Consider the following 27518-nt stretch of genomic DNA (forward strand, 5'->3'; position numbering starts at 1 on the left):
TATTCTGTACAAGAATATTATAAAAGGTCTGATATTTTGATGTGCTTTTGGTGTGATCTATGCCTTGATCTCAAATAACAAATCAATCTACTAAAGTAACAGAAAGCCTAAATTTGCATATCTGACTGAATATTCATGTGACATGTATTTAAAAGGCTTTCAGCTGCAAAGGCTTCACTGAGTGTTTTTGTAAAGGCTACCTAATACTGTGCATTTCTGTGAATGTTTCTGAGCTAAGCAGATAACACCTACTTCCAGCTTTCTAATTTGTCACAGTAGGAGCTGTAAGAAAAACTAAAAAAAGAAAATAAATGCCTGAAGCTATTATATAAAGATTCCAAATCTAAACACTATGCAAAGATCACTCCTCTCAGAATAAAAGAAAAAAGGTAATTTTTAATTAGAATTATTATTTTATTAAAAATTAGCCGTGTCACTGTCATTCCATCTAAAGTTTTTTACAAATTTTCTCCGACATTATTTAAAACAAGGCCAGAGTATCAAAGGCAAGCTGCCACAGATCAAAATCAGTAAAGCTGACATTGCAGAGTTAAAATGAAATCAGGGGACCATGTCTCAGAACACAGACTATTGATACACACCATTTTTAACTGGAGTTTGTAAAGTTTTTGAAATTTTCATGGAGTTTCAGATCAAAAGGCTTTATTTCACCTAATTTAGTCTCTTTTATATCACAGGCCTTTGTGGTTCATACTACCAGAGTCAGGAGATCTTAATTAGACCAAAGCATTTTGTTCCTTAGAGCACTGAGGCAGCAGAGAGCACAGAGATGTTGTTGTCATCAAGGTATCTGTCTTGGCAGGAGGTTGGTTAGGTCATGTCTATGTAGATGATTTTAGCAGGTAAGTACAGCCTGCAGAGGAGGTGCTAAACCTCCAGGTCGTGCTCTACATTGGACACACTTTTACAGAGAAATTACTTTCTGACACCAAGGTTGCTTTTGGCTAAATCTGTCAGTTTCATATGACAGGTTCACATGTCCCTGTTTCCTCTTCTGGAGAAATCGGAGTACAGGGTCCCTGGACCACTACCCTCCATGTGTTTGGCATATGGATAACAATTATTCCTTCACCTTAGGAGATGGGATAGTCCTTTTTGCTCAGTGAAGTACAGCCAAAGAGACTGTAAATATGTGAAAAGGTCAGATCAGATACTACAATTATTAAAAAAACCCAACAAAACAACCTGCAGTAGTTCATCCCTTTCAATAAACTACTTCTAGCATTGGCCAATTTATCCTTCTTCAGCCAGAACAAATCCTCCATTCCACACAGGTAAACTTCAGCATCCGTATGTAAAAGCTTGAAGATGACAGTGTTAAACTGTGATGCAGGAAACTGACAGTAATTCTTGTCTTTTATATGAAGTGTCACAGGCATACGAGGTAGTCTGTCAACCTTCATCTTATTAAAGCCCCAGACTGGAAAGGATGAACAGTAAGACTCATCAATCCAAAAATTCCAAGGCCAGAGGCAGCTCCCCTTTTGGGGGAGATATAAAGCTGGTTTTTTTATACAACTCCTGATGCTAGCTGGCTCTCCAAAAGGTCCTAGCTGTGTTGGCTATCAGAACCCACCTCTTAAAATTTCAAAGGTAATATATATATATATAAACACCTGAACAGAGGTATTTTCCTTTTTTCACCCATGCTAAACACTCATTTATGAAGACTTCTGAATATTTTGCCTCCTGTTCACACTACAATTTTTGAAGTATTAGGTGTTGTCTGTAATTTTCTTAGATTACAAATATTTCATAAGGTGATTGATTGTTAGGGGATGATGAAAAAGACCATAAAAAAAGTTGCCTCTGTCTCATTAATGTGTGACTGGGACAAAATCAAATATTTTATGCTTAAAACAGGTTTGTTTTTTTTTTTTTTCTGGAAGATTCTGGACATTTTTACCAATTTGAAGCTTAGACATCTAAAAATACCATTTTATACCTGAGCTTCCTGGCTTTTTTCCCCCCCTGAACTTGCCTAGTGTTTTTTTTTGGACCTAGATAAACATACCACCCACAAGAACCTTTAAGTTAAGAAGTTATCTCACTTAGCTAGAGTGTTGTTAAGAACTGCTTCATCTTTTAGGTGACTTTTCTTCTTGCTAGTTTCATTTGATGCCTCTAGGTCTTAACCTGAAAGACACAGTCAGTAGCTGATCTCTCTTCACATTCTCTTTTCCACTCTGTTTTATACACTTCAGCTACATTCCTTCCAGTCATCTGGATAATTAACTCAAAATTACTTTATCTTCAAGAATTTCATTGCATACTACTAGTTCCACTAATTTATGGGGGATAATCGTCAGGCTGATCTGCCTATAATTCCCCATGGTTTTGTAAGTTGAATATATTAGGATGGTGTTGGCAGGACAAGGCTATCTTCAGAAGGTTTTTAGTTTTGCAAGATTTGTTAAAAAGTATCATTAGTGGTTCATCAGTCTCCTAAACTACTTCGTTTAAGGCTCTTGGCTAAAGATTTTCAAGTTGAAAAGTTTGAAAATACTTCTAAAACTTCAAGTTGCTGGTTTGAAAATACTTTTCGCAACAAGTAGGCAGGTTTTCCTGCTCCTCAGCATCACCATCCTGGATATTTTCTCTCTTTCTATTCCAGCTGTAGAACAGAAGTACCTGCTCAACACACTCTTTCAGAAATTCTACCAACTGCATCAAACAGTTGATCTATGCAAACCTTGGAATTTTCTTTGTTTCTTTCATTAGAAGACTTCTTTTCAACAAAAAAGATTCAGAACAGTTTCTGACAATCAGACCCTTTCAGGTCAAAGATCAAAAATTCAGGTGTCTGAATTCCCAAGTCACCTTTTACAAATGTGGATTAGGAAACAGACTGACTAAAATTTTGTACCTCAGGGGCAGGAGGGACATGCTTTTAATTAGAATAGAAATTGCCGTGTTGTTCTATAGTCACGTAAAATCAGAAACATTTTTTTTTAATATTCAGCAAAACTATTTTCTGTAGTGTAGGTGACTTGCTGTTAAGGAATTATTCACTGAAAACATATCCTTAAGAGGTCAAATTACAGCTAGAGAAATACAGAGAAACTGATATTTTGTGCTAAAAGTAGTGCCATAAAAACATACTGTTTCTCTTTGGTCTCTTAAAACATACACATAGGAGTTTTTGAGCACCTGGTATAATTACACAACATTCTACTGTAAGAAAAAAAAGAGAACCCCTTTATCCATCCACAAGATTCCTTAATTGGCCTAGCAGTCTTGGATGAAGGAATTATCTTGCACAGCTGTTTGTAGCGTTGTGTGGCATGTTTAGGGTTGACAGAGATAAATGACACTATAATTGACATTTTACTTTTCTTCTATACAGATTTTTAAACTACAAGATCAATTGGACATTTTCAAACTTCTATTTCTACTTCCAATTATTTTTATTCTACAAGACATGCTGAAACCTGTCATAGCTAAGGCCAAATTGTCCAGTTTTAATATGGTTCACTCTCTTTCATCAAAATAACTTCTATTACACTTTGTCAAAATAAATGACTCTGCTAAGGTAACTGGAAGCATGCATCACAGTTTATTGTGAGCCTGGAAAACTAAATGTAGAGAAATACCCAAGTAACTTATTTATCTCAAATTAATCATGTAAACAAAAGGGAAGGCACTTGAGCAGGCAAACAAAAGTTGCCTCTTCATGGAAGTCTTTCTAAAATGGTAATGGCAAACTGCAGAACAAAACCAAGCAGTCACATGGAGTGCTCCTGCTGCTGGTTTTCTAGGCAGCAATCTCAAATGCCTGGATTGTAGTGTGTTTGTGTTGGAGATGGAAGTGCTGACCTTAATGGTGTGAGGGGTGTGCAATGATAGGATAACGGAGCGCAAACACACATTAACCCAGAAAATCGGGTATGAAATATTTTCCTGAAGGAGTAGCTTTCCTCTGTCTCCTTCATGATAGCATATTGTTCTCTAAAATGCCTTCACTTTGCTCACCCTCAATAAGTAGGCAATTATACATAGTCTGACAATATTCCTTTCCCCAATTATCCAGTTGTAAGTAACGTGTTCGTCCTTAGTCCAACACCGAGCAGCAAATGAAGCTGAAATATAGAGTTAATGATTTTGCCTTTCTAGGAAAAGAACAAAACATTTGATTTTCCTCTCTTCATGCCCATTTTTATACTTCTGAGGAAAGATACACATGATGCAGAGTCTGTGTGGGGGAAGGTAAATTGTTGTGTCCAAATTAACAGTGGCTGCTTCCAAAGAATCCTTGCATGTGTGTGTGGACATGCACATGGGTGTGTGCATGTGGGGAAGAGACAAGAGCCTGAGAGGTTGTTGGTAGCTGTGGGCATGTGTTGGGGATTGTCTACAGGCTCCTGACAGGAACTGGCAAAAAAAAAATAGAAGGGAAGAGGTGATTGATGTGGAAGGCTACCAGGAGCAGAGAGGGGACTGAAAGCAAGCAGTACAGGGGAAGAGGGAAATTAATCAGATGGGAAAATATGCCAAGATAAATACCAGAGTAACATAAATTTAAAGAGGGTAAAAATACCATTAAGCAAAATGAAACAAAGCAAAAAATCAAGAAAAAGTTTAAAAAAAAACCCTAACACATCCAAGGAGACCTAAGAGCCGAAAAAATGTTTACTTACTGAAAGCTTGAGGTAAATATGTTTTCTCTGTTTTAAAATGTTAACTAGGAACAAATTAGTAAAAGAGAAATAAGAAGTCTCTCAGTTTGCCTGAGGCAGCAATGGGCCCAAAGCTTAAACGATGAAGGAATATTATTTAGCAGAAGCTGGTGTTCAGTAAGGGCTATGATCCTCTGTATTGTGAGTGAATGTGATTGTCATGAAAGAAAGAAAGAAAGAAATACTTTTCCTGAGCTGGAAGATTGCACATCAGTAAGCACTTTTGGTCCCACTGGGCTTTGATTTCATCTGCAGGACCTCCTGTTATATCAAGACACAAGACATGCCTTTCTGGGATGTGATGTTGTAAAGGAGAAAGCTGGAAGTAGCTGCAGTGGTTATGAATGATTGATGAAGGCCAGAGTAAGAAAGATTATTTTGTGGGGGTTTTTTTTATTTTTTTTTTTATTACTTCTGATATCCATTATCCTTCACCAAACCTGTCTTGTCAGCTTTAGATCATAAAGATAAGGACACACTTTAAGACACAACACTAACCTTAAGGGTCACAAGGTCTTAATGCCACTGAAATAACAATGGAAGCCCGCTGTCTTGTGAATGTGGAGCCCTTCTTTGCAGCTGTGAACAATTGCGTGAAGAAGGTGGGACAGCATTCTGTACTGTTCTGGAATCAACTTTCTTTCAAATAAATTTTTTTTGAGGGGTGAGTGGGAGTTACAAACTTGCATTTGTACATATGTGGCAAAACACAAGGGTCTATAAATCTTCAAAAAAGCTTAAGTAACTGGAAAAGGGACAGGTTCACTATTCCTTGACCTCCAGAGAGTAGAACATGACTTTACCTTGGTAACACCATCCCAGGCTGTCAGCTTCCTGCATATTCAACACCAGCTAAAGAGTCCAAAGCAATTTTATTTTTGCTTTCAGTTACTTTCAACATCTGTGCTTTTGCTGTAATAGGAAAGAATGCATCAATTAACTGGAACATCTTCTGTCCTTTACTTTAGCCTCACTATTTTTTTGTGCCCAGTTATTTACTTAGACTCTTTACCAAGGCAAGTGCACACTCCTTTTCTGTGCCCATTTCCTATTTGTTTATTTTCAGTGAAAGCAGATGCCTGTTAGAACTACATTTTTGGATAGTTTAGCATGTACCAAATGACAGTGATATCTCCACTGCTTTGTACAACATTGCATCAATGCAAATATGGTTGATTACTTCCTGTTGTCTTACCAAACACCAGTCATTATTACAGTAATGCCTATTTTTACCTTGATGATGGTCACACCCAAGTGTTTTTCATTCAATAGCAAAGTAAGTTAAATAGCTGTATACTGCAGCCCTGAGTCAATACTCTATCCAGCAGCAAAGTGAAAAATAAAAAAAAAAAAAAAAAAAAAAAAAAAAGAAGGAAATGCAGGCTGTACACTGACAAGTAGCAATAAATCCACTGAACATAAAATAAAGTAATAAATTAGCATGTCTGTTTCTCTGCCTCAGTGTCCCAGAAAACTGTTATACAGATGATAGCATAACATGTTACTGATTTGTTGCCGCTGTTTTTCTGTTTTCTGTCAGAATGTAGCCCATTCCAATTTTGTGCTCTATTTTCATTTCTCTTTTGTACATCTCTGAATCTCAACATTACACCCTTAATTAACATTCCTGTCAAATGGCTACCCTTTTAAAAAAAATTACAGTAATTCCAATTTATAATTCATCTTAAAAAAAAAAAGAAAACTTGTGCACTCTGAGAGTATAAAATTGCTTTTTCTTATTAAGCTGTTCAGGTGTCAGTGCAATTGTTATCACTAGGATTGCAATCATTGCAGACTTTGGTTGATATGCGAAAGGGTGTTATGAATGTGAATGTAGCTATATGTTTTTATTTTTTCATTTTCAGAGTGCAGACACATTGAAATATGCATTTAAGTAGTTCCTTGGTTTCAGTTCTGTTTTTAAAGAAATGGTTTTATCTGCAAATCTTTGGTGGCCTGGAAATTTCAGTTTGCCTGACTCAACGGGCACTCAGATATTCTGAGGCGTACTTGTGTGTTTAAAAAGCTTTTGTGTTTAAAACCTCTGGGTTCAAAAAACTTAGCTGAGAACTTTGGCAAAATCTGGGAAGTTTTCACCTTTCGTCTCTTGGGTTACTACGCAAAGTCAGAAAGATAGTAATTTTCATTCTGTAAAGCTGTAATTCAGACCCATGGAAATAGCATTAAATCACAGTCAAACTACCTGCTTTAGCTTTTGTTTGGTATAAAACTGGGATTGGGTTTCCTTGGATGTCACTAAAGTAATTACTGTATTTTCAGAGATTATGAGATTGGTATGCTTTGATATTTGCTATCCAAAATAAAATGGTCATTAACAAGAGGTCAGGTTAAGGAAAACACATAGAAACATTGGCTTACAATACATGACATAGACATGCATATGACAAATGCATAGACAACTCAGTTAAGATTAGCCAGGTTTGTATGTTAGCTGTATGAGAAGATCCTATTTAATCTCTGTATTTAAGACTAAAATTAATATTCTTTTTTCTACCAGCAGTCACAGGTAGCAGTCACAGAATAAAACCTCAGGAATGTACGTTTTTTTTTCACAGTACCATAATTCAAATGTTGTTTTGCAAGATTTCATTTTGTTTTAAATTTTCTTCATCTGTTTTTCCTTTTCTTTCCCCCAGTACTGGTGTGTCTGAACTCTATAGGAAAGTACATTTAAAGCTACAAGACCAGGAAAATAATTATCAAGGATAAAAGAATGATAGAAGTATTGGTATCTGTTGCAATGGAAGAGAGAGAGAAAACAGAGTAAAAAAATAAGACTTTTAAAGGTGTGTTTTTATTTAAATTTTATTTAAATTTTTGTGGGACAGTAGCAGAAATGTGATTCTTGTGATCATTAGCCTGATTTAATATAAATTCTACTCCTTGAAGCCCATCCTTTTTAGAGCAGGAAATTAATTCAATGGCTTAAGGTATGCTAATGCTGATTGGGTTCAGTATTGATTTTTAAGGATTAACAACAGTGGTATAAAATCAGGTAGCATTTAGAACTAAAACTTTAAATCTTGATTTGATTGTACCCCAGTTTATTAAATGGCCAGATAATAAATATAGTCTAGGACTGTCAACATCAAATCTATTGTCAAGAGAAGTGTGTCTAGGCTGGGGTTTATTATTGTGATATAGACATCTGTATGCACATAATTAACCCCTACAAATGCTTTTTTTCTTTTTCTTTTTTTTTCCCCCAGCATATTTTCTGGATAGTTCTCTTTTTATTCCTTCTTTTTATGCATTTAGTTTTGTGTTCACAACAATGTCTCTGGTTTTATTTCTTGAGCATTTAGATGCTCACTGAGCTTTCTTCCCAGTGTTTCTAATTTTCATTTATAATCAGGCTCAGCTAACCAAACTCTTCAAAAAATTTATGAAAACTTGTGAAAACCACTTATCAATTCCACATGGCTGAAGGTTTTGTACCAGTGTAGACCTTGTAACATGTTACTATATTTTTTAATATATAATGCAAGCCTTGTATTAGGAAGCCAGTAGTAACACACATCTTCTGCATCATAGTGCTACGTTTCTTTTCCAAACTCATGAAAAACAACACAAGAAAAATCTTAGTGATTCCATTATAATAAATGTGCTTCCTAAAATGCAAACCAGTGCTATTAAACTTCATAGTCTCCTACCAAGTCTGACCTCGATGAACTTGTGTGCATTATGTGGTAGGGCTATTCAGTCTTCTCTCTTCCTGATGCCAAAATGTTGAGCAAATTAATTATTAAAATTTCATTAATACATTGAATGTCATTGTTGGAAGTGGAAACCAATGCATGGACAGGAAAATTTTAGTCCTGGTCTGTAATGGACATGTTTAAGTTTTTTAATTGCTTCAGATGTGAAGAATGCAGGTTTAGAAAATTAGGGATTTTTCCTTTCTCATGTGTCGCTGAACCCTCAAGAAAAAAAAATATTACCCAGTGTGAACCTTGGTTATGTTTATGTTTTCCTTTCCCCTTAATAAGGGTACTTATCATATTAGTGGAATGAGCACATTCATTTTTTAAGGGACTCAGATAATCATCTACATATTGCTCAATAAAAATACATTTAAAAGAGTTGCTCAGTAGCCAAAAAGAGTTATCAAATGTGTGCAAGCTTCTCTCTGCATTTGTAAAAGTAACTTTTGTGCATTGGTCAAAATGTCAAAACAAAGTATCAAATACGGCAATGAAACAGGAGAAAGCAACAATCAAGCTTTTGGATATTATAAAGCATTGGCAAGGAGTTTCACTAAGTGACTAGCTCGAACCACACTGTGTACTTTGAGCAGGGGTACAATATAATTACATAATTGTTTTTGGTCCATCCTCTTTACTCAAAATCAGAAGTAACTTATCAAAGCTCAAAGTTACATATTTAACTATCTAAGGGTTTGTGTGTGGTATTCTCATTTGCTGTCACGGGTGTTTTTTTGAGCATGAAGCAATAAAAACACAGAGAAGGAAGTTCTAGCTGGAATGCAGAGAGCATCAAGGAGAAGCTGGTCTGCTTACAGAATGAGATCTTTGGAATTAAGGCCCTTTGTTCTGGGAAGAGTAGAAAAGCTGGCAAATGCATTTTAGACAATTATAAAAGAGGCATTTTCCGTACTACATTTAGAGCCCTAATGTTAGATGTCTTGCATAAATACTAACCCGTCTCTTTACAGCACTGCGAAGCACTCTCATTCCTCAAAATGCTTGGGGAACAGAATCTTACAGACACCACCAAAATAAGAGAAGCTTAAAAGAAATAATCCCACGCTTAATCAACAGTGGAGTGCCCACTTTACAGCAGAATCCTGGCAATCCTGTTTTATCTCTGCTCTTGAACCATTGAGTCCAACTTGGTTCCTCAAGTTCTTACCAGATTTTTTTTTTTGTGTAAGTATTACACCAACCTTTTTATCAGTTGTGTTCTGTTGGGGTCAGGACAGAAGGAAATTATACTAGTAGGGCTTAGGATAATAATGATGAAACAGATTTTTACAGTTGCTGCTGCTGAAACCTCCACGATTTCCCAGCAAGGGACTGCAATTCTGCTCACAATTGTTTTCTCATGTGCAGCACACAGCAGGATCATAATCCTGGTTATAGCGATGGGAAATGGGACAGAAAGTGACTGACAAAAAGGAAGACCCCTTCTGCACTGAAGCAGCCTGATGTGCAATACTTTGTCTATTTAGAGTCATCCCTGTGGTCTGTACTAATGACATTATCTCCCAGGAGACCATTAACTGATGATTGCATCCCATCGTAGATTGCTCTGAGTGGCCTGAGTGCTTTTAGAAAATATTATTTTTGTAACACCTGCTACATCCCTGTCTCCTGTTGGAAATCTAATTCCTCTCTTGGCCTGATGCTTTTTTACATTTCCCACAGTCTGTTTTCCTCAGTTGCAAAGCCAGTTTGGTTTCCTGTAGTACAGCTGTACAGGGCTACTGCTCCTGTCAGCCTTGCTCATCATCTCTGCATCAGTCTTATCTGATGTGGTGTCATCTTTGCTGCTGGCATACAAATTACATTGTTGATTTTCAGTGTTTTCTCTGACTTAAGGCTTTTAAAAGTATGGGATATGGCTCTGACAACTTGCCATTCTTGGAATCCATGACTGTCTTGTCTTGTATTAATTCATTTTATAAAAACCCACTATTTCTACGATCAACAAGAGTATGAGTTACTCTGTTAGCATTCTCTACTGGTACTTAATTACATCTGTCATTATTTTTCTGAAGGGTCTTGCTCTTAGATACTACTTCTTCCTACACAATTTTTTTTCATTTCTGTTTTTCCCTCTCTGTCGTTTCTAGGGAACTGACTGTTTACATTTTATTGTGTGGAGAAAGTTGTTATATTTGTATCAAAATATAGCTGAGATGAAAACTGCTGTTTTCAAACCAGAATTTTAAATCCAGCATATTTATATGTTCCTACATATGCCATATACTTATAACAAAGTCACAGGGCTGGATTTGCATATGGCTTGCATTAAGCTTCCTATGTCTCCTGGAGGGTTTCCCAGTACTTTATTAAAATCATATGCCTTAATTTTTCAAAATTAGAAAGATATTTGAAATGTATTAAAATATTAAAATTGTGTTAAGATAGGATATGCTTTATCTTACAGCCTCATGCTAGCTATTCTCAATTTTCTTTATCCGTATTTTTGAGGGATTAGTCATTCTTACCCACTGAGGTGAGTTACTTTTCTAACACTTCATATTAGAAGTGTGGAAAATGATACAGCTAGATGGTATTCTTTTTGTCCAAAAAAGCTACATAAAGAAAGCCCCATTTTAAAGACTTTAGGGTTTCTGAAATGTAAGAAGAAACAGAATTTTAAAAAGAGAAAACATCTAAAGGCTAATTTTTGTCTGTCTGAATCTTAAAGCAAAAAGCAGTCTTAAGAAAAGCATCTTGGATGAACAGGGCACCTTAAATTGCAAACTGAGAACTCATGTTACAAAGACCTTTCATTTTCAGAACTGTATGCAGAAATTACTGTGAACTTTTATGCAGGTTTCCCTTTTTCAGGGCTTTTTGAAGTTTTCCTTTAACTGTCTGCTCTGCATCCTGATTGAGGTTCAGCACATTTATATCCAAAGGAAATCACATCACGGCTGAAAGTAAATGGCATTGCTTCAGAAGACTACTGCTTCTTAAAGAAATAATTTTTTCAACCTCCTTTTGATCTTCTAAAAGAAATATTAATATAATTATTTGAAGCAGAAAAACCTTTAAGCTTTCAGCCGTTACTATAACCTATAAAAATAGCCCTTTGTAATAAATTAATTACCTTTTAAGTTCATGTATTCATTTAAAACTGTCTGTGCAGAATCACAGTGTTACCTGTGAGTGTATCATTGGGTCCTACCTGTAAGTGGGAGCTTGAGAAAGGTTAGGGTTTTTTTTTGCTTCTGAACATTTTAAGCCAAGTTACCATTTTTAAATGACCCCAGAGTGGAGAGGTATGGATTGGCTTACGCAGCTCACCCATCAAGAGCAATTTTTCTGAATCTGCCTGAAAAGCCTGAGACTCTTTCAAAAAAAAAAAAATATTTGCTGGCAAGCTACAGTTAACAGTAGGAAAGGAGGGATTTGGGTGGGATCATTTATCTTGTTTTGTTTTGGTTTTTTCCCCCCCACAGAAAGTATCAGGGTGATTTTCATGCTAAATTGGAGTTCTAGCCTGTGAAGAGGGGCTAGGCAGTGTATGCAGTGGAGGTCACATATTTTTTTTCCTCTCTTGATGATCTATTTGGCAGAATCTATCACACAGTTAGACCCTCAAAAGGGTGTCTAAAATGTCCACAATGGCTATTGACTACTGTGGATTGAATTAAGGGCCAGTTGCTGGAAGCTATTGTGTCTGTAGTATTTTCACCAAGGCGAGTCAATATGAGATGACTTTTGCTTTTTATTTTGTGAGAAAAGGCATAATCCATCTTTGAGCTCAAGCCTTCCCACAAATGCTTTTAAACACTAAGCACATTAGACTTTAAAATAAAATTATGCTAATAATGAAATTATGTTAATAATGAAATTATGCTAATATGAAACTTTCTGCTTGCCAGCCAGCAAGAGAAGAAGAGAAATATATTTCTTATATTTCTCCTTGGAAATTGATGCTTTGGTATCCACCTGAACACAGAGATCTATTTTTAAGGTCAACTGAGGTTGACAGAAGTTATTTTAAGATGGTCTCTCATTTGAGAAGCTGCATCTCAGTTGAGTGGTCTGATAACTGATAATTGCAGTTAAATGGGAGGAGAACAAACCCAAACCATTTTCTTTTAAGGATAGACCCCTGTGTCAGTCCACATGTGTCTTTTATTCAGATACAGGTATTTACCCTGAAATTGGTGCCTTCCACTCGTAGAGTGAGAAGTTTTCGTTTCATCAAAATGAGTTATCTTTTGCGGACAAAAACATATCTGTTCATTGCTAAATACTGCACCTCCCATGAATAGGAAATGTCTCAACTTTTAAAGGAACATTTCAAGAATTTCTTTCTCATACAGTAGCTTTCTTTTTATTTTCAAAATTGAAAAAAAATAAAAATTATAACAACAGATTTTACAGTGTCTTTGGTGAATATATTCTTTTGTCAACAACAATCCAAGTTATCACGATGCATCAGATCTCCTTGAGCCCATCATTCATGTTTTTATTGAATTAAAAAAAAATCATAAAACCAAAATTTAATTTTTTAGCTTGAGATTTAGCTTTGAGTGCCAGTAGCATGGTGTTTCTCCTGGTATTCCCCAACTGAAATTTACTCTAATTTGACACATGTAGCAAAATTTCTTGCAATTTAATCCCACATGATTAATCCCACAAATCCTTCTCATTTGATTAGTTTCTGTGGTCCTTCTGGAGTGTTTAGTGGATACATTGGTTTAAAAAAAAAAGCGACATTATTTTACGTGTTTTGCAAAATATTAATCTAAATTGGTAGGCAAAAAAAGGGATTTTTCTTGTCATTTTCCATAGCAGCATCATCACTGCTAGCAGCCACAGAATGTGTACAGTGGATAGAAGTCATGACATAAATTACCATAATAATGAGCTCCTTGGATCTATTGATCACTGAGAATTTCCTTGACCTTTATATTGGTTCATTTCTGTTATGCTTTCTGGGAAACAGCTTGGGAAAAAGACTGGTGCATTCAGATACAGTAATTAAAATTAATAATAAGCAAGTAATAATGCACAGGAGAGCCATATGAGAGAATGTGATTAAATAGACTGCAGACTGGAACCTCAGTGATGCTGCACCAGGACAGAGAGCTCCCTGTACAGCTGTATGAGGTAAAGCCACCATCACCTTCACTCAGGGCTGTTAACACTGAAGGAGGCTGCAAAACCCCTCATTAGCTACAGCCAGATGTTTTTCACTGCAGAGCACTGCTATTTAATGGCAGGTATTGCCTGGCACAAGGGTTAGACACGCAGAGCTGTGACCTGCAAAAGGTGTGTTCTTAACACATTTTGCACAGTGCTCCTCTCCCTGGTAGTGTTTTCTGCTCTGCCCTTTATGGAATGATGGAATATTGGATTTGATAAGGGGGATTTATTTCCTTTCCAAACAGTAGTTAATTTATGTTTTTTTTTTCAACATGTCAATATAACATATTGGAAGAGAATAAAATAGCTGATAGTCTAAGACAGTACTTTGATATCAATTTCTTTTCAACTACCTGTGTTACTTTACCAGAGTTAGGTGCATGATCTGAAGCACCAACACAGGTAAAATTAGGGTGAATTTAGATCTGAAATTTAGCTTCCCCTGTTATTGTCTAAACCTTACTTGTAAGAGGCCAAATCTCTAGAATTTGATTTCAAATCTGTTCTTCAGCACTGAATTCTCTGTGATTTTTAGAAGGATATTTTTACACAGATCTGTCCTTGAAGAGCAAAGATAAATAACTTCATATAGAAAATCATCAGATATTCATTAGGAGAACTTTTGTTTTGTACACCTCAGAGAAAATGCTGCTGTTCAGACCAGCCAGTCAGAATGAAAAATACATGTCTCTTTACTGCCCTCTTTATCGCCCTTTACATGTCAGTGTTTATCCCAAATCAGGTTTTCTCTGGTTGTTTTAAATCGTGGGACACTGGTCACTCTTCCACAGGCTGCAGTTCTTCAAGGACAGCCTGCTCCAATGTGGATTCTCCAGAGGATCACAAGCCCTGGCAGGAAACCTCTGCAGGGTGGGCTCCTCTCTCCATGGGTCTGCAGATCCCTGCCAGGAGCCTGTTCCAGCATGGGCCTCCCATGTATTCACAGCCTCCTCTCAGCCATCCACCTGCTCCAGCATGTCTTTCCTTCACAGGGGAAACTCAGGTCTCCTTCCTCCCCCTCCTTCTCTGCTGATCTTGGTGTCTTCATTGGTGCTTTTTCCTAAATATGTTATCACAGAGGCATTAACATAGCTTCTGACTGGCAACCAGCACATCCATCTTGGAGCTGCCAGGGATGGACTTTGCTGGACAAGGAGGAAGCTTCTGGCAGAATCTCACAGAAGCCACCCCTGTAGCACCTCTGCTACCAAAACCCGGTGACACAAACACTCCTGCTTTACAAATTATAGTGCTGTGGGAGATGAGAACCTTCAAAGCACAGAATATACAGTTTAAAGCAGTGTTATTAGGGGAAAAAGAGCAACAAAGTCAACAAAAATAAAGTGCTGTAGAAAGAGAAGGGGGCTAGAGGAGGCTATGCAGGGAGAGCTGGGACATCACTGATAACTGCTAGCACTGAGAACAAAGCAGACAAGCCAGGTGTTTTTTATGTGTGTTTTGCCTGAGGTAGAAAGGGAATGAGTGTTTTCTTGCTCTGGTATGATATTTCAGTGGGATTTGCCAATATTTTCTGAACTGAGTTGGATGGAGAGTTTGCAGAGCAGAACTGAGGCTATGTGGAGCACTGAATTGCTCGTCGTTCCCTATGTGTGACATCTTTCTGTGTCATCAGGATATTTAGTGGGTTTAGTGGTCTATATAACCTGTAGGGCACTGTGGGAAGAAACTTGCCAGAGAAGCTGTTACAGAACATATATTAACTACTGAACAGGCCATATAGAAAACTCCTTTGGGCCACTCAAAGATATGAATTGCTGGTGCAGCTGTGTCTGAGTAGCAATAAAGAGTTTTATGCATTCCAGTCAAATGGCTTTGGCGTGCTAACCTCACTGCAATCGGTCCATCGGAGATAATTTAGGGTGTGAAAGAATGTGTCTGCAGCAAAGAACAGTAAGAAACTTTCTTGATTGATAATGCAGCAGGGAAAAGGTACTACCTTTCTGGTCATCTGCCAAGAGCTCACCATCTGATTCATAAGCAAAGGAAGTTGTGAAAATTCCCTATGGATTAGCAAATATCACAGAGAACAATTTACAAAGGCTGTCAGCATAAGACAGAAGAGGCTCTGACATTTGGCAGGCTGTAGGAGAAAGATTATGCTACTTAATTCTGAATTCTCTTTCAAATCAGTCCTGTTTCTCCAAAATGTAGAGTGAAACAAAAAATGCCCAAGTCACTCACCCCCCGTGACTCTGTGCACCTTCATCTTTTTATAGGCACCCTGTATGAGAGGTGAATCTTGCTCTTTGGTGTGGCTGTCACAGCTTCTGCCACATTCTAAAAGCTGGGTGAGAACTCAGAAAGTGGAGAGAACAGCCCCCTCCTGCCAGGGGGTTCTTTGTCACCCCTTGTAGAGGAATATTGTATTAAAGTGAAAACAAACATGCCATCTCTCACACAGCAGCCTTTCATTTTCACCAGTGGTGTTGTGAGAGTTATCTATATCACTGGTTAGAATCCATGGCCTTTGCCTGTTTTAGGATTAGAAAAATGGATATGGATTTATATTTATATTTATATATTTATATATTTATATATTTATACATTTATATATTTACATATCTATATATTTATATATTTATATACTTATATATTTATACATTTATATATTTACATATCTATATANTTATATATTTATACATTTATATATTTACATATCTATATATTTATATATTTATATATTTATAATTATATTTATATTTATATTATATTTACATTTATATATGTATTTATATCTATATTTATATCAATATTTATATCTATATTTATATTTATAATATATGAATATATATACATATATACACATATGTATCTATATATATACACACACATATATATATATATATATAATTTCAATTAGTAACACCTCAAAGAATGGGCAGGATATAAAGAATTGAGATTCCTGGGATTTTTTTGGCAGCTGAAAATTTAAGTTCTTTTACTTTGTAGAAAAATGTATTTCTGAGATTTCTCCCAGTTCGGCAAATTTCTTCTGAATATTGCCACAGTCTTAAGTAGTTAATATTGAGAATATGTCACCTGATTTTTTGTATTGCTGCAAAAGACATGAAATGTCAACCAGGAAATGGTTAACCATAGTTTTTTTTAATGATTTGAAATGGAAAAGAAAATAACCTGTAAACCAAAGGCATATATTTTAAAGAAAATATAACATTTATAACAGAAAATATGCATTTATTAATCTAAAATTTCATTTTTCCATCTTGTCCAATTTAATAGTAAAATCACTTCTATTTTAGATGTGGATTTATTAATGGAAATGTTAAAGCAACTGTAATTTCATGAAAAAATATTTATTTTTTAATAAATGGTTTGTCCATTGAAATTTAAAAACTTAATCTTTCACAGTGAATTGAAGATTGAGTCAGTGTCTGTATTTATATGCTAATAACTCTAAGGAAGAAAGCAGAATTAACATATAATGCTTAATTATGAGAAAAAAATGCAATAATCCTATAACTTGGAAGTAAAGTTCTGGTCCATAATAGAAGTTTTAATTATGTATTTTCAGTGTAAACATTCTTTAGTGATGGTTCTGGCACTGGCTATAAGAGAGAAGAAAAAAGTCCGTGCAAAAACTGTTGAAATAAAATAATCTTGCCCAGTTATAATTTTGGAAAGCTCATTTCTTACAGTTTTTTTTGTGCATTTACATCATTGAGAAGAATGATTTGCCATTAAATATTTCACATGAGAGTGCTGAATGCTGCCCAATACCTGCCATTGTGCAAGTTCTGCCATTCCATTGTCTTCTAAAAAAGAATCAACGAGTTTTGGATATAGGGTTCCAGGGTCAAATTTAAGGTCTTTTCCCAGATTTTTATCCATATCATTGTTTCTCTTTGCTTTATTTTAGTGGTCCAGAACATCACTGGTGCTTCAAGCTGCTCCTGTGGTTTCTCTGCAAGTGTTTACCAAGAAACTGCATTTTGAGATGGAAAACCAAGTCCCCTTGGTCCCACACTCACCAGTTGTTAACTGTGGTCTGTGTGGCTGGTCCAAAATAAAACAATGTCTCCCCCAGTTCAGATGGAAATTAATCTGAGAAAAACTGAAAGACTCTACTATCCTTTGCAGAAATTTTAAATAAGTGATTTATCAGCATTTTATTTTCAGATTTGAAAGACCTAATAAGAACAAAATTGATCATCATGGGCAAAAAGTCCTTCATAACAATGTTTAATCCATTAACCATAAAATTTCTCTCACACCCCCTCTGTAAGAAAAATCAATATATCATATAAAGAAATAAAGAAATGCCAAATGTCTGCACACATATATCTCTTTCTGCCTTTGAACAATGGTATTCATAAAAAAACCCTGACTACTGACTTTTTCTGAGGAACAATCTAAATATTACACAAACACATTGGTATCAGGATTAAACACGAAAAACTTAAGAAAATTAAACTGACAGGCTCTGCAGATTCGGAACTGATATCTGATACCAGAAAAAAATTCAAAAGAAAAAAAGCAGCAGCTGACTGACTGTCTGTTGGTGTGTGTGTGTGTGTGTCCATCATTATTAGTATAATTGGGTTGAAGGTAATTTTACATATAGAGATATGTTCTGGTGAGCTGCAGCTTTCTATTGGCAGCAGTCAGTGCTGTGAAATATTTCTTTTTATGTTTCTCTGCATCCAGTCTACTGCCACGGTGTTTGTATCCAGGTGTTAGGACACTTTGCTACGCCTGTTCATTACAGCTAGCAATCCTAATCCCTGCTTTAAACAGAAGCTGTGCATAAATTTGCTTTACTTGCTTAAGAGTAAAACCTACCCTCAAAGGATACTGCCTTTTAAACCCTGTTTTCTAAATGCAAGTGGGATGATAAATGAGGGATATGAAATGTACCACTCATATGTCCTATCTGAAGGTACAAACTTAAAGCTGCTTCTTACTTGTAAAGTGTCCAATAAAATAGCAAGAGAACCCAACCTGGGGAATTGGTCAATGGTGGGGGTTTGGGTATAAACAAAATATGTCATTAGTAACAGAGCAGCTAGAACACAGAAAATCCTACTTGTGTCATTGCTTTCCCCAGACTCCCTGCCCATTCTCTCCCCGCAGTCGTTTCCCACACACTGTGCTGATAAAAGATTTACTTGTGAGGTTACCTACTCCCCTGTGCTCTTGATTTTGTGCCTGTGTTCATTTCTTCCGCTTATTTATCTTATTCACTAATGTGAACTGCAAATTTTATGTTAGGTGGCCTTTTAGCTACATAAGACTTTGATATGAAGCATTAGAAAATATTTCAGTGTTTGTTGTATTAAAGATTTCCCAATGCTGCTTTTATTTTTCTTCAGTTTTTTACAGCACAAAATTCACAATTCTGAAGGTCTTCATTGGCCAACAAGCCAAATTACACATCTAAATATTGTCTGAACTGTGTAAATATTATAATGGGCACTTGAAAATCAGTCCACAAATTTCTTTCAGCATAACATCAAAAGAAAACATTTCCAAGAAAACCTTTTCCTACACTTCACTATTTTGGTATATGTGCTCTAAAGAAACATTAGATTAAAGTGTGAGTAAATACAGGGCTTATAAGAAGCAGCTGGTCAGAGAGATTGAAGTTGGTTCATTTGAACAGGAAGATGGGCTCTGAAAACAATTCCTGAAGGTTTGTGATGGTTACTTTCATAGAGAGAAGACTTAAGAAATAACCAAAAGTTTTAGAGAACATTTTTAGACCCTTGATTCATATGTAGGCTATACTCTGGGAAATTTATAAAGTAATCCATATTTGAACATAAATGTCAATTAACATTTTCTTTTGTTAGGAGTCCCGTGTAGCCACATTCCATTCAGATCCCTCAATCAGATAGCAAGTTCCCCGAAATTCAGAGTAATGAGACCAGATTTGCAGTGAAATGCTGATTAAGCTTCAAAAGGTAATAGTGCAGCTATGGCACTTTAAAGGCTGATTTTTCCATATGAATAATAGCATTTACAGTTATAACAACTGTGATGAAAATTATGAGGGTAATGAATCCTTGGAGCTCAGGACACATAGTGAGTACTAATTGGGATCAAGAATAACTTTAATCAAAAGCTGTAACACTGAGAAGTGAGCAGCTTTCTGGGTAAGGGTTTATGCCTTTTATTCTAGGAACCAACAGTGATTTGCTGGTTTCTAATAATCTCTGTTAGCTGAGACTAGGTGGAATGTTATGTGATTGCTTGGTTAGATGGTATGTTTGCCTTAAAAATACAGAGAGAAGGGGTTTTTATTTGTATTAAACTGTACAACCAGGACCTCTAAGAAAGTTACACAAGGAGAACTGGAAACTTTCTTGTTTTTATTAAGTAATTCAGAACTAGAATTAATGGCATGAGTCCTAAAAACACCTAAAGGTTCAACTCTTTAAGATCTTAGTTATATAATTTAAAATTATAGCCGGCTAAAAATTTATTTGCCTAAAAAGGGCAAATAATAAATCTTTCACATACATGCTGTTTTCCTCTTTACTCAACAAGATTATAATTGTAGCAATAAAATATAGCAATAATCAACAGCAAAAAAAAGCGGAGTTTTCTGGAGGTTCATCTCATTGACTAGATCAGATAACTCTAGGTTCATGAAAGTGCCTTTTAAATTCTTATTATTGACCAGAAAATGAGTGAACCCCTTGGTTGACTCCATGGGGGCCTTTAATGAACATGACCATAGCGGGATTTTGCAGATGACTCAGAGCTTTCTTGTCCTGTGCTGAACAATTTAAACACAAAGTTCCAGAAAGACCATTCCAGAAAGGGAACAACACAAATGTGGAACGATGTGCAAGAGATTACAAGGACTTGCTCATAATCTTTTAGCTCAACATCAAGCCTGCACATCACCTCTCTTAAGAATTAAAAGAGAATGCTCAGGTTTGCTTTAAACATTTCAAATATGAGGGAATCCAGAACATCCCTAGTTAAGTTTTCCCACTGGTTAATAATTCTTACTGTTTAAAACAGGCCTTATTTCTAATTTCCTTTTTGTGAGCTTTAACTCTCAGTCAAGGAATATAGTTGTATCTTAGCCTGCTATGTGGAAAAACCCTCTGGTGAAAGATACACTCTACCCCTGTCTGTTCCTACAGATCCCTTAAAGCTTGACTTTGATGAGCTAAATAGATTGAACCTATGAAATCTCTTTCTGTAAGGCAGATTTTCCAGTCTTTAAATCATCCTTGGGGTTTGCTACTTTCTCAAATTTTGCAACATGGTTTTAATCAAGTGTAGGATAGACCGATTTACTTTTTCAGTAAACATCTTGAATAATATCTTCACTTTATTTTTGCCTAGATATCCACCTGTTAAACACTGCTAAAGACCTTATTAACTCTTTCAGCTGAACATTCTTCTAAGAACTCAATCTGAAATGGATATTTATAAAGAATTTTTTCACCCCCCAGAATCACTGCTAGAATAGGACCAAAAGTATGAGCTGCAACCTTTGTCTTAGAAGCATGGCATTAAGATTAGAAAAACTTTAAATATATGGTGCTTAATGATTTCTGTGATATAATAGCAGTTCACTGCCCAACTGAAACAATAACATAAATAACTTCTAAAATTTAAAAAAATAAATATTTACCATAGAGCCATTACTTGGAAATGCTTACCAATTTTTCATGCTTTTCAAAAATGGGTGACACAGATAATGAATATAACTGGCAGGAGAAATGTTATTGCCCAGGTTGTTTGAATGTGACCATTACGTGGCACCTGATGGTTGTCTATTGTGCAAACCTGCACAGACTATTTCAAGCATAATCAGGACATCTTACAGACAGAATAAAAGTCCCCCTGGTCCCTATACCCTTTACAGAATTTGTAAATGAGCTTTCCAGAATACCTTTTTTTTCTGTGTATCATTGTACACAGCCTGAATTGGGGGATTTGCAAGTTCAACCTATGGAAATTACTACAGTGCATGTAGTAATGCACCATGCAAGATGGCTTAGTGGTTTACTTGGTACCTGAATGAAAAATGAAACTTGCTATTCTGGATTGCTAGTTTTAAAACAGGAGGAGAAGAAAATATCCTTGATTCCCTAGCAAATCATTCCAGTGTCTCTTTATGAGGAGCTGAAGCAGATTTTTGTGAGTTCTATGAACATGATAGAGTGTATCTTCTAAATACATTCTGTTTAGAGTTTTGCTATTAAATAACTGAGGAATACCTAAATGTCAAATCTGATTGTATTGAGCCTTCAAAATGAAGGCAAGTATGAAAAAAGAAAGGACTTAGTTTTTCTAAACCATAGGTATAAATTTGTATTGTAACACATAAGAATTTTAATGTTTGATATATCCTTTCTGTATTAAGAAAATCTTAGTGAAAGGTCTCTTATTAAATGGATAACTTAATTAGACTGAGTGGATTCCAGAAAACTAGATTAGGCAAAAGATGATTTAACTTTAACTTCAGTCAAACTACTACTAAAGTTGACAGCTGAATTAATGATGTCTGAATCAATAGCAATTCTTTTAAGCTCAAATATTTCCAGAGGGACTTGGTCCAGGAGGCACAAAACCAAATAGTTACACATTAGACAAGTTATAAACTCCACTGGGTAGGACCCAAACATGATAGCTCAGCTTCAAGGAAGATGTGTACTAATAGAGATCATGAAGGAACAACTCAAATATATTCTTTGAACTTGTTTTGTTTTCTTTTTAAAAGATGTTAAATGGAAAGTGGGCTTTTAAAAGTACAAAATATTTTCTGTTCAAAGTATTGATCCATCTTGATCAAATGCTCAAAAGTCTACCTCTTTGAAAATCAGCATTATTTTTCTAATTCTAAAAGATCGTAATCAATTTTAAAGTCACATTAATTACTTTGATATGCCATAAGTCCTTTACACCACAAGTATTCTAAACTTGAGCAAACCCAAAACTGGAGCAGCCTGTTCAACCCCAGCTTTCTCATATGGCTTATGAAATGTGCATGTCTTTATAAAGCATGCTCACACTGAGCTGTGCAGTGAGAAGAAGGGAACTGGGCAACTCAGCCCTTTGGTACTATTGACAAGAAGAAAAGACAGATTTTTTTTCTGTTTGGAAAGTCCTGGTATTGTCCATGTAATTAAAATGGTGGCAAAAGGTCCTAGTAGAGAGTCTGCAGCTCAGGAGGAATCCTGTGGTGCCCTGCTGGGTGTGTGTGCAATAATCTGTACAATTCTACAAGGTCTTGCAGAGCACGTGCAAGGCATGGACATCCCACTGGCTCTTTCAGTGCTTGCGTTTGCAAAAGTTTTCATAAGTGTAGGAGAAGATATACTTGCCTGTTTCTGTAAAGACTAGTTTATCTCTTAATTTCAAAGTGCTACAGCATGGCACTGGCGTGCAAATTAAATAAAAAGTGGTATCTGAATCCTTTGAGTGATTACAGTTCTCATTAGGAGCTCTACCTAGAGTTGTACAATGGATGCAGGAGAGCAGCACGCTCTGCAGGCTGCCCCAGTTCTCTGGAAATCCTCTCCCACTGCCTTTTCATACAGAAGACTTGTCAATAGCAAGACTTGATGCAAACAGGCAAGAATTCTTACTAAAATTTGTGAAACGTCCCTTACACTTTCTAAAATGGCTTGAAAGCCCAGCATATTTTGCAAGGAACACTTCCTTTCCTCGATAAGAAACATATATCACGGATTTTTCTTGCTGAAAGGATGACAGTATTGACATTGGAAAATTCAACAATATACATCATTTCTGAGAGATATTTTGACTCACTTTCCCTGCTGCTTACAGTAAAAATCCAGGCAAGTCTCTTTTTTGCAGCCAACTTTTCTCCTTCAGCTTCTTCCAACAAAACACTTTTTCAGGGTTACCTGTCTGTGTGACAGATGTCCTAGTTTTTCATTCAAATCTGATTTTTGGGCAGCTTTTCTATTAAGCTCTGTGAATATTCATGAAGAGATTATGATATACCTAGAGTTGACTTAACTGGGCAATGAATCAATTGCTTCTAAAATTTATCTTAAAAGAGAACTAAAAAAGGAGCACAGAGGAAAAACCCTAACCATTTTTCCATACTTTTTAGAAACATTATATTGATTGTGAATAGTTTGGAGCTGGAAGAATCCCTCATGGGACTGAAACTATTGTCTTTCAACTACGTGGTTGAATCTAGCAGGATCTGAATGAGAAACAGAATCCGGATTTTTATTTTGTTTATGCAAATGGTTTTGCTGTTCAACATAGCTTGTTATGGGCTACCTCATTCTCCTGACTTAGTGCTCTGCCCCTGCTGATTTCCCAGTCATTGCCAAGCTAAATCTGTGCCAGGGTTAGTAGCCACACCCCACTAATTTAGCATTTTGAGCTCCAGGCATTTTAACAAAGAATTTACAAGAGTAATTTTTTCTTTCCTAGATAAAAAAAAACCACTTTGTCTCAGCTCAGCGTTCACAGAGACCACTCTGTCTGCCTGGTTGATATGTTTTCTATTTATAAATAGAGTTATATCTCCAAAGAGGTTAATTTATGAGAGAGATCAGCTCTAACCAGTAGCGTGAACTGAGCAGATTGGGGAAACAAAGCTTTGGAGGGAGGCTAGAATAAAACAAATTAACTGTGTAGCTTTCATTTGGTTTCCATTATTCAAAGTAAGATAGTACAGTGGATTTTTTTAAAGGAAAAGGCTTTTTTAAAAAATTTTTTTTAAAGGAATCCCAATTATCCAAGCATCCACAGTCAGAGTCACTCTTTCTGATGAATTTTCAACATCTTTACTCCCTGACTATTGACTTGCTATTAGTCATACTTCCATTAGTTGTGTTATCCCAAAATATCCATGTGATAATAACAGTTCACACAGCTAGTATGTAAGAATGAAAAAAAATCCTCAATAAGAATAGTCATGCTTTGGGACTGATGTTGAATATTCTCCTTTAAACCACAGAATCTTTTAGAACTTGAGCTTGGGAGGATTTTTCATCCCGTGGGTGAGATTTCACCTGATGCTGTTTCTAGCAGAAGCGCCTGCATCTAATTTCTGAGTCTCATGTACCATCTCCCTTTAATAATTTTTTTTTCCTTCAGAGATGGAGATAATGTATCTGTGTGCCTAGAGATACTGGTACATATCTGACCTTTATGTCTTCTGGTAAATGGTTAGAATTTAAATTGCCTGACTGGTGGAATGTTTCAGCTTTTTCCTCATGAGAGCTGATCTTCTGTATTTGTGAGGCCCATTAAAAGTAGTACATGGTCACATCCTAGGAGATGAGCTAATCTATTCTTTTTTATTTGAACTGTCACTTAAGCCAGTGTGATTTCTGGAGTTCTGTTCATTATATAACAGCACTAAATAGCATCCTGCTTGATGGAATATAGGACATATCTACCCAAACTACATACATATATATATATATATATATATATATGTCCCTTTTGTCATGAATTCCAGAAAAAGACAGATCAACCTCCTTTGTTCCAATTTCACAGCTCTGTTTATGGGAAAACCACAGGAGCTAAGTATATACCAGGTACAACTTAAAAATTCAATTTCTTTGCAGTAACCTTCTCAAAATCTCTATAAAAGAACATTATCATTTTCATCTTTGTCTGATGCCTTTCTATCCCATAATGCCTCCAGTCATAGTATACATCAAATATTTAAGTAAAGCCAGCTTCATATTCTTAGTTCCATCTCTGTGTATATGTATATATACAAATGGAAATAAATGAGACCTCCTCAGAACTGATAATTTATCTCCTTTTATGAAGTTTTGTGGTTTGAGTAGAATGTCAGCTTTCAATAAAAGAAATAATTATGTGAATGAATGTGTGTAGTAATTTTTCTGAAGAGAATGAAAAAATAAAACTTGCTATTATGAATTGCTAGTCTGAGACTTGTTCTGACTGAGCCAAAAGCTGACAGGGCTCCCCCAGATATTACAAATAAAAGCAGAAACAATTTAGAAAATGTAAATAGGAGACTAAGAAAAAAATGCTATAGAATGAAGCACTTTGATGCTTTGTATTTGTTACAGACTGTCTTTCCCTGTGGGTATCTTCTTCACAAGTAAAACAACAGATATTTAAACACTGGCAAGTTTCATCCCTTGAATTTTAGAGAAAAATCTTCATATCAATTCATTTACTAAACCTAGAAGGATTAGATAGATAACAAAGCTGTGATGAACAGCTGACTCCAGTGTTTTAAGGGCATCTTAAGATACTAACATGGATCAGCAGAGCACTACAAATATTCTTACAGAAAATAATGGGTTGTCTCATAATTTTTGAATGTTTGTCCCTTCACCTAACAATTTCGCAGTCTGAAATGCTGTCAAACTTTACCTGGATATCTCTTTTTTTTTTTTTTTTTCTTTTCTCTAATTGCATTTCTGTAAGTCTTTCAGGAATAATTACTGGTGAATCTCTACAAGATAAAAGAGAAATAAGTTGGTAGCACACTTCAGGGAAAGAAGTTCCACTATTTTTCTTGCAAATTGAAGATCTCAGTCCAACACAAATTATTCAATTCAATTGATTTAATTCCATGGGATTACTTGGGATTTTTTTTAGCTCTAAGGGCTGCTGGATAATTTTTGACCTGAAATCAGAGAGAACACAAACTTGTATTTATCAATACAAATCACTTATTCTTAACCTGCCAGAGTTCAAGAAGCATTTAGCCACTGCTCTCAGGCACATGGTGTGATGCTTGGGGCTGTTCTGTGCAGGGCCAGGGACTGGACTTTAGTGATCCCTGTGGGCCTCTTCAAACTCAGGATATTCTGGATAGCATGAATGCTATCTGTATCACGTAAATTCAGCTTGTAACTTTTTTGAAGCCTTGAGTCCTCAGTAATTTCTAAAATCAAGCTTTATATGGATGAAAGCTATAGGGCCAGTCTCTGAAACCTGGGACATTATATTTAGACATCATCAATTGCTGAAGAATAACTTGAAAACAAGAGGGACCTTACAATTTTGTCTGATAGATATTGCCAGCCACATGAGGCATTATTAAATAATTTTTAGTCTCTTCCAAACACACAGAAGCTCCAAATTTACCTTGCAAAGGCTGAAGTTGGATGCAAAATAGGTTTAGGAGCGTCTCCCTAGAAAGTAAGGAGAGGAAAAAAATTCACAAAACCTAAGAAGATGACTTCTGTCGCAGCCATTTTTAGCTGTGCAGAGGAAATTTGGAAATCTTGGGCTAGCCAAAGGAAGTCTTGAGACAGAGGTGCTGCTATTGCTCATTGTGTGGTTCAGGGACACGTGCTCACTCAGGGTGAAACACTGGCCTCTCCCAGCCTCACTCAAATTAAGAACATTAACTTTGATCTCCCCACTCACATGAGTGAGACTACATCCAACCACTAATGTTCTGTGCAAATCAATACCTATATGCTCATATGCATTTCAATTTATTGCATTTCTCTGTAATGTGAAATGTATCAGAAATGCCAGGGTAAGCATCTAAGCATGTTTCCTTTTTCCTTTTTTTTAATTTTTTTATTTTTCTTTTCCTTGGCAGAAACAATTTGATTGTACTTTTGTGATGTTTGGTCCCTGACACAAATAACTTCAGTGAATCATCCTTGAGTGTTTCCTTCCTCTGAAGAGATGCCCAGTTATATGCAAAATACTTTAAAATGATGGCAGTATTGAATATATTTGAAATTTTTGAATTTCAAATTCAGATAGCCCCAAATCACCAATGTCTTAAGAAGAAATTTTAAATTAAAATTTATAAATATATAAAAAATAATTCAAAATTTAGAAGAGAGGAAAATGCATTAGTAATATATGAATTTCCATGCACAACAGAACATTACTGAAAAATTAAACTGATTTGGGAAGTCTTATTTTTATTGTCCTATTTTGACAAGAATAATTTGTTCTAGGTTTCTGAACAGCAAATTTTCCAAATCTTGTTCTGGAATCA

At 35.8% G+C, this 27518-nt stretch overlaps 1 long non-coding RNA gene across 1 annotated transcript in view; it reads left to right on the plus strand.

The window, feature by feature from the left end:
- The window catches only part of LOC107198531, a 30775-nt gene extending 11903 nt beyond the window's left edge, over positions 1-18872 (plus strand). Inside the window, exon 4 of the long non-coding RNA XR_001519040.2 lies at positions 17469-18872. This is a non-coding gene — a long non-coding RNA (uncharacterized LOC107198531). The remainder of the gene's footprint in view (positions 1-17468) is intronic.
- The last annotated feature ends 8646 nt before the right edge of the window (positions 18873-27518 follow it).

The sequence above is a fragment of the Parus major genome, unplaced genomic scaffold, assembly GCF_001522545.3.
Source record: "Parus major isolate Abel unplaced genomic scaffold, Parus_major1.1 Scaffold101, whole genome shotgun sequence".
Taxonomy (NCBI): domain Eukaryota; kingdom Metazoa; phylum Chordata; class Aves; order Passeriformes; family Paridae; genus Parus; species Parus major.